Source organism: Limulus polyphemus, unplaced genomic scaffold (genome assembly GCF_000517525.1).
Source record: "Limulus polyphemus unplaced genomic scaffold, Limulus_polyphemus-2.1.2 Scaffold8305, whole genome shotgun sequence".
In the NCBI taxonomy this organism is placed as follows: domain Eukaryota; kingdom Metazoa; phylum Arthropoda; class Merostomata; order Xiphosura; family Limulidae; genus Limulus; species Limulus polyphemus.
Genome location: NW_013673915.1, coordinates 6,417 through 14,362, shown reverse-complemented (window position 1 = coordinate 14,362; position 7,946 = coordinate 6,417). Strand labels below are relative to the sequence as shown.

Sequence of the window (7,946 nt, the reverse complement as noted above, 5' to 3'; positions counted from 1 at the left end):
ACCCTCAGATTGTGAGTCGAACGCCTTATCCACCTGGCCATGCCGGACACAATAATTAGATGGGGGTGTTTGTTATTACGATAAGCCTACACGCACACAATTTGTTTCTTATACGTTATATTAAGGTCACATGAACAGTGTTTATCGTTACATTTTTCATATTAAAAAATGGCGAAGAAGAGTATATTAAAAAAACCTAGGTCCTGTATTTGCCTTCTGTTTATTGGTAAAGCTAGTAAGGGGGATCTGATAACGTTCCTCATTTTAACGAAAGAGAAGACAGTCAGTTAGCAGCACCCGTAAATCCATTATCCATACTAAGGGATTGATTGTCACTCTTATAGCAGATCATCAGCTTTAAGTTCGGAGGAATGTGTTGGGGATATCGCACGTTTCGAACCCGGCCTCAAAACCAATAGCTCTACAATTTGTGTCACGAGGAGGTTCTCTTTGGATCTGCCAATTTTCACTATACCTATAATACAGATTTAGATAAAACTATAATAGTAAGTAATAGGTTATCACTGGAGTACTGCAGAAGAGGGTACGTGTTAGAAAACAGAGGCAGTCTTTTTTTTTTTTTTCACGCAAAAACTGTATTTGAAAAAGGTTTATAAAACTTGTAAAAATTATTTGGGCCTAATATACAGACGCGCACCAAGATTATTAGCGAAGTTAATTTGATATTTACTAGTTATAATTTAGCATAAATGATGAACTACGAAACACATTTTGTATATTTTGATTAGATGTATTGTTAAAAACAGATAGCAGAGTTTACCCGTGACTCGGAGTTAATTTTTAAAGTTGGTAACATTATAATTCGATCCCCTCGTCAGACACAATATTACTGTTAATAAAAATACAGCATTCGGGTCAAACAATCATATAAACGATATTGTGTATTATATTGTACAGAAGTAAAGATCAGTAGTTTTAAAATATAAACTTAATTCAAAAACATGGCAAATTACCTGATACAACACAGATGAAATTTAACACAACAAATCTTTCCAGCTACGCCTTATCCACTACATACATTACGCCCACCAAGCTATATAAAATGCATGCTATCCGAAACCAAAACCAAAATTACGATGCTTTCGCCATCTAGTTTACTAATTTTCATTAAAATATTAGGTTTGCCTCAATATCTTTCTTAATGATGATTGATGGTAATGAAACTTCGGCGGTGAGCTCATTTAGTACTTAATAAAATAAAAATATACCTACAGCAAAGTGTTGAATTGAAAAAAAAAAAAATTATTGGGAACTCATTGTCCTTAAATAATCTTTTAAAATTAAAAGCTAATTAATAATACGTGTAATTCTGTGCCATGATATGGATTTTCAACATTAAAAAAAGAGGATTTGTTCACTCTTGTTTTTTCTGATATAATATTCTTATTTAAAATTATAATGTAATTATTCATCTATGCTATTAAACTATCTTTTCATGTCACAAGGTCATAGCGATCTGACGATCAAGGAAATAAAACAACATGGTATGCTCACTAACTTCTCAGATTTAACCAGTTACAATACCGGGTTGTTTATTAACAGCTGTTGAGATTTAACCAGTTACAATACCGGGTTGTTTATTAACAGTTTTTGAGATTTAACCAGTTACAATACCGGGTTGTTAATTAACAGTTGTTGAGATTTAACCAGTTACAATACAGGACTGTTCATTGACAGTTGTTGAGATTTAACCAGTTACAATACCGGGTTGTTAATTAACAGTTGTTGAGATTTAACCAGTTACAATACCGGGCTGTTAATTAACAGTTGTTGGGATTTAACCAGTTACAATACCGGGTTGTTAATTAACAGTTGTTGAGATTTAACCAGTTACAATACAGGACTGTTCATTGACAGTTGTTGAGATTTAACCAGTTACAATACCGGGTTGTTAATTAACAGTTGTTGGGATTTAACCAGTTACAATACCGGGTTGTTAATTAACAGTTGTTGAGATTTAACCAGTTACAATACAGGACTGTTCATTAACAGTTGTTGAGATTTAACCAGTTACAATACCGGGTTGTTAATTAACAGTTGTTGGGATTTAACCAGCTACAATCCCGGGTTATTAATTAGCAATTGTTGAGATTTAAGAAGTTACAGAACAATGTCAATAAGAAATTCAGTTTCAGAAATAATTTTGTGAAACATTAACAAGGAGATGCTCATCCAGAGATAATATTATATATTCTTACCGTTAAGAATAATATTTCTCTTCCCTGCAAAGCGTGAGGTATTGAAATATACAACGAAAAATCCATCAGACACACGCATGCGTGATAAATTACTCTCGTCTCCAACCATATACAGACATAGCTATATTTGTTAGCGAAACTTATCATCTGATAGTACCTTTCAGCCGACCCTTCTAATGAAATAAATTTACCCAGCAATGTTCTTGAAGTCATTTATAGCTGTTTATTTGGGCTGGTCATCATACTTATTGTTATGCCTAATTCCTCCGGACTTCTTAAAGTTATTTCATTAAGGCAATGTATATTAGGACTTTACTTTTATTGAAGTGTTTAAAATGAGGAACATATCATAAACTTCTAGAACCTAATCTAGTTTACATCATAACAGTTACTGTCTGTGCAATTTGATCATAAGCAGCTCAACTACTAGTGTGTCTGTCGTATCCCAGCTAGCCTGAGGAGGTCTGGTTTCGTCCGAAAGGCCTCGTCGACACTCGACGTAGTAGATATAGCGTGGTTGACATGTTGTTATACATTCTTCTATAGTTTCATTTATAGGTTCTCAGAATTATTTTACATCTAACTATCAAACTATAGCACGCAACGCTGTGCGTCTTGAGTTGGCAAAATGCTGTTAAATTTTGTTAACAGATGGCGTGAGTTGATACTAACAAGAGGTATAACAACATTTATTTTATTTTATTCGAAGATGAGACGTTTACTTATCTATGCTAAGAAGCAATTATTACTTTTAAACAGAAAAATTAACTATGGTTTAAAGTGAATTTTCTAGTCACAGTAAAACGAAAAAATCTTAAAATTATAAACAAAATTATACGTCAAAAAATAATAAAATATTTTCTTCAGGTAACTGATCAAAGAACATTTTTTTATTTATCGACATTGTGTAATAAAAACAATTGCGAGTTATATTTTAATAATTGAATACTAAGTTTAACCACCAGAGAGTTTCAGTTGGTTATGGTTATTCCAGACGTCTGGTAGAGTAATTTACGTTGTAGGATTTTTTGTGTGCTTTCAGGCACATTGCTAAATGGATATCACACTTGCATATTTTTCCAACACAGCTGTTACTGGTGTCACCTGAAAAAAATAACAATACAAAATTTATTAATAGATAAGAAAATATCATTTAAAATATAATTCACGAAATAGCGTTAAGAGCTTCTTGTTAAGCGCAAAGCTACACGATGGGTTATCTTCATACTGTGCCCACCATGGGTATCAAAACTCGGGTCTTAGCGTTATAAGTCTGTAGACTTATTTTTGAGCCACTGTAGACCAGAAGTTCTTCGTTTACTTTCTTAACTAGTCCAGCTTCTAATGACTCGGATGGGCCCCGGCATGGCCAGGTGGTTAGGGCGCTTGACTCGCAATTTGCGGGTTCGTTCGAATCCCCGTCACACCAAACATGCTCGCCCTTTCAGTCGTGGGGGCGTTATAATGTGACGGTCAATCCCACTATTCGTTGGTAAAAGAGTAGCCCAAGAGTTGGCGGTGGGTGGTGATGACTAACTGTCTTCCCTCTATTCTTACAGTGCTAAATTAGGGACGACTAGCGCAGATAGCCCTCGTTTAGCTTTGCGCGAAATTCAAAACAAACAAACAATGACTCGGATATAAGGTTTAGGATTTATGACACTAAAATTCGATGTTCGGTCCTTGCGGCGGGCACAGTACAGATAGCCTATTGTGCAGCTTTTCGCTTAAACAAACACCGAGTTAACATGTAAAATATGGATACCAACAAAGAAAATTCCTCGCCATCCTTTCAACTATACGATGTTTAGGTTAAATCATAACCATTAAATATTTTTACTCAAATTCAAATATGACTCATTTTATTGGGTCATAACACATAACACTTTAGTTTATTTAAAAAGCTGAAATATCTGGCCCGCGAAAGACATTTGTTTTTTGACGACGTGGTAGTTTATTTATTTGGTGAATTTCGCGAAAAACTGTTTGTTTGAAATTAAGCACAAAGCCACACGAGGTCTACCTTTTCCTAATCTAGCAGTGATAGACTAGATATTGCACGTAGTCGTCACCACTCACCGCCAACTCTTGGGCCACCCTTTTACCAATTAATAGTGGGATTGATCGTCACATTATAACACCCTCCACAGGTGAAAGGGCGAGCATGTTCGGTGTGACGACTTAGGCCTACTTCAACAATATTGAATTACTAAATTTTACCGCGTAAAAGCTGCTGGCGTCCGATAGGCTAGTATACAATGTTTGTAATATTAAAATAATTTAAAACACACCATTTTTTATAGAACAATCAATAAGAAAAAATGTATAAGAGCATTTCAACTGAATTTTATTTGTGAAATGCCGTTCGATACGAGGCATTTCGCTGGATTATAACATACAAAATGTTCCACGAGGTATTGATTTTGATAACAACTTGGGAAACAGTGTCTTTATATGGCACAGAAAAATGAGGTTTACAATTATTATAATAGGTATTACCTACTAAACTTTGAAACTGGTGTTTTTTAAAAACTAGCAGAGACCCGCAAAACATTTGCAGCCAAATAAGTATCTTTATTGTTACAGTACTTTTTTAAATATAGGATTTCTAGAATAATAGTAATACAAAATAATTCTAATCACAGACACGGAAATCTATAAGTTCACTTGTCTTAGGCCTAACATTAGTTAAGCCTTTATCAAGTACGAACTATATTCGATCAAAAGAGATAAATTAACACTGTAACTTGTGTACGTGTTTTGCTTAATTTTAGTTAGGACTAACCCTTACCGCACTTAATACTATAAATAAATAATCTTCTAATATTATTGTACGACCTAACGTTAGACCTTTTTAAAAACTTTGATAAGCTTATAATATGTTATATAAAATGTCTACTAAAGTATATTTACGTCCATTCTAGAGTAACTCGACGATTTAACAAAGATACGTTTTCAAATTGCGAAAAAAGGTGCAATGTTTTGTACATTTGAGTCCAAGTATCTCATTAATTTAATCGTAAACTACTCGCTTCTAATTGACAGGAAGCCAAACTACTTAAATTACGTAATAAGTTGTTACGTCATCAGCGCGTGACCAATAAACAGACAAATAGAAACGCTGTATTTTATAGTATTAAGATTTCCTATAACGCCCTCTTCTGGTGTACTATAACTTTATATTATTCACCATTATTTCATGAGAACGACTTTATTAAATTAACGATATGTGTATTATCTTCCATGATTTTAAGCAATATCAAACTCGATATGAAACAATTTTATTAAATTTCCGGAAATTAAGTGATGAGGAAAATATTAATAAACTTACCACATTCAAATTTTCCTGACCTTGTAACGTTCCAATCATATTTAAGAACGTACGGTCCTTTGTTGTGGTAGTTTTCACAAGCTTTGTCGTTAGCTCTATCGTAACACAAGTCGTGATGCATGCAGCACCTGATAAAACGAACAGAGTTATATTTTCAGCCTTAACAATGATTACCACGAGCTCTTTTAATTAATCTAGTGTGGATCATATTGAAAAGAAAAGAAAAATTATTTAGACCTGGTCTGAAGAAAAAAGATAAAGTTTATTCTCTCATAAACCATAATTTACCGCTTCTAGTACGTGGGTTGAGATAATCACTTTATTTCTGTACCATTCTTAGTAATAACTCGAAAACTGAAGCTTGCTGTATTCTTAACAGGTTATAAGATTACTGTGACTGGTATATTTTCTTTATTTATTTCTTCAAAAACAAAAAAAAACCCGCAAAAAACAACAACTATGCACGCCTTGTTTTGATCGCCAATTTGCACGATCTTTTCAACTTTCAAGGCCCCCCATTGGCACAGCGGCATGTCAGCGGACTTACAAAGCTAGAATCCGGTTTTGATTCTCGTGGTGGGCAGAGTACAGATAGCCCATTGTGTTGCTTTGTGCTTAATTTCAAACAAACGAACAATCAACTTTCAAGTAAATTCCTGCAGTAAATCTAACGATCCCACATTCGAAGGTTCCCAGTTTTAAAACACTGAACGCAGGTACTCATTTTGTTGTTGTTGGTTTTAGATCAAAGCCGCATTGGGCTATCTGCTGTGTACACCGCGGGGAACCGAACCCCAGATTATTAGCGTTGTAGGTCCGTAGGCTGTCCCACCGAGGCGAATCGAAACCAGGATTTTAGCGATCCCTAACGTGTCTGTGCCAGTTCCCATTTAAATCTGTGAATAAAGTTCAAAAACCGCCCATATACAGTGGTATCCCGGAAGGGGGTAGGAAGATCTTGGCACCCCTTTTTTTTTTTTTTAGACACAGTTCAAGTTTAACTGATGGTTTCAGATCTTGGAAGCATAATTAATAAGGATTTTTTCTTTCTTTTTTTACCACCATTTTGCAATTGCTGAAAGAACAGCAGACAGTACTGGTAATATTTTCTCAGAACCCCAGACTACAAATGTTACCTGTACAGGGGAATATTAAAACCTGGAATAGCGCGGAATACATTATACCAGTAAGTAAACGTCATTGGCTATATGGTTCCTCGACCCAACTTGGGTGAGGTCCTAGATACTGTGACGTTGGTAAAGTGTTATTATACTGTACTATGGACAACGGAGTCTGAATAAAAGTTACGTTACTTAGAACCAGGGTGATTAAACAGGAGCCTATATCCAGTGGTGTTGCTTGGCATGGGGGTTATAATCACATCACTAGCTTTGATTTTTTTAAGTTAAGCACAAAGCTACACAATGGGCTATCTGTGTTTTGCCCACCGCGGGTATCTAAACCCGGTTTATAGCGTTTTAAGTCCGCAGACGTGCCGCTGTGCCACTAGGGGCAGAACACTAGCCATACCGAATCATACGTGTGTGAAATCCGGTTTTAACTAAAACAAATTCTAATTTCAATTTATCGGGCTTTGATCTACAGTAGTGTAGATTTTAATACGCGTAAGGTTAATGCCGATAGCACGAGAGTCTCGCGCTCAATGCATTAGACTCGAAATAAAATTTTGATTAAAGTCTGCAAGAACCATAAAACAAGCCAGGAGTCACATTTGTGATTTGTTTTACGCTTTGTTTGAAAAAAAAATCACTTTTCTTTCGATATTATAAAAGTCTTGGACACGGGCCTGATGCTGGCCTTCGAGCTAAACGTTTCTTTATGTTTGAAATAGTGAAAGATTTTTAAATGGTCTCGAGGGGGGATTTCTCAAAACCTATATAAGATTTCAGTTATCCCATTACCTTGTAGTTAATTTTAACCCTTACTATCAACATATTTAAAAAGTTCAACTACCTGTCATAAGACAAATCTCCTGTTGAATATCAACACGTTGATTCAGTATTGCATCGTGTTTAGTATCAGGTATGCAGGTGTTGTTTCGTACATTCAACTCTACATATAGTAAACATAAATGTACTTGACTGTTTCGGTGTGAACTAGATAAAGTTGGTGAACTGTAATTAACACAAACTTACTTGAACTGTTTCGGTGTGAACTAGATAGATTAAGTTGGTGAACTGTAATTAACACAAACTTACTTGACTGTTTCGGTGTGAACTAGATAAAGTTGGTGAACTGTAATTAACACAAACTTACTTGACTGTTTCGGTGTGAACTAGATAGATTAAGTTGGTGAACTGTAATTAACACAAACTTACTTGAACTGTTTCGGTGTGAACTAGATAGATTAAATTGGTGAACTGTAATTAACAGAA

The 7,946-nt window shown here is 35.0% G+C and overlaps 1 protein-coding gene and 1 long non-coding RNA gene across 2 annotated transcripts in view; both read right to left on the bottom strand.

The window, feature by feature from the left end:
- The window catches only part of LOC106475258 (2',3'-cyclic-nucleotide 3'-phosphodiesterase-like), an 11,960-nt gene extending 10,880 nt beyond the window's left edge, over positions 1 to 1,080 (bottom strand). Inside the window, exon 1 of the mRNA XM_013935957.2 lies at positions 975 to 1,080. The gene's annotated coding sequence lies outside the window, so the exon portion shown is untranslated. The remainder of the gene's footprint in view (positions 1 to 974) is intronic.
- A 2,180-nt stretch (positions 1,081 to 3,260) lies between these two features.
- On the bottom strand, positions 3,261 to 7,378 carry LOC106475257. Its single transcript, XR_001291793.2, has 2 exons — positions 5,551 to 7,378; positions 3,261 to 3,323 (listed from the first exon to the last, which is right to left on the bottom strand). It is a non-coding gene; the product is annotated as an uncharacterized LOC106475257 (long non-coding RNA).
- Between the last annotated feature and the right edge of the window lie 568 nt (positions 7,379 to 7,946).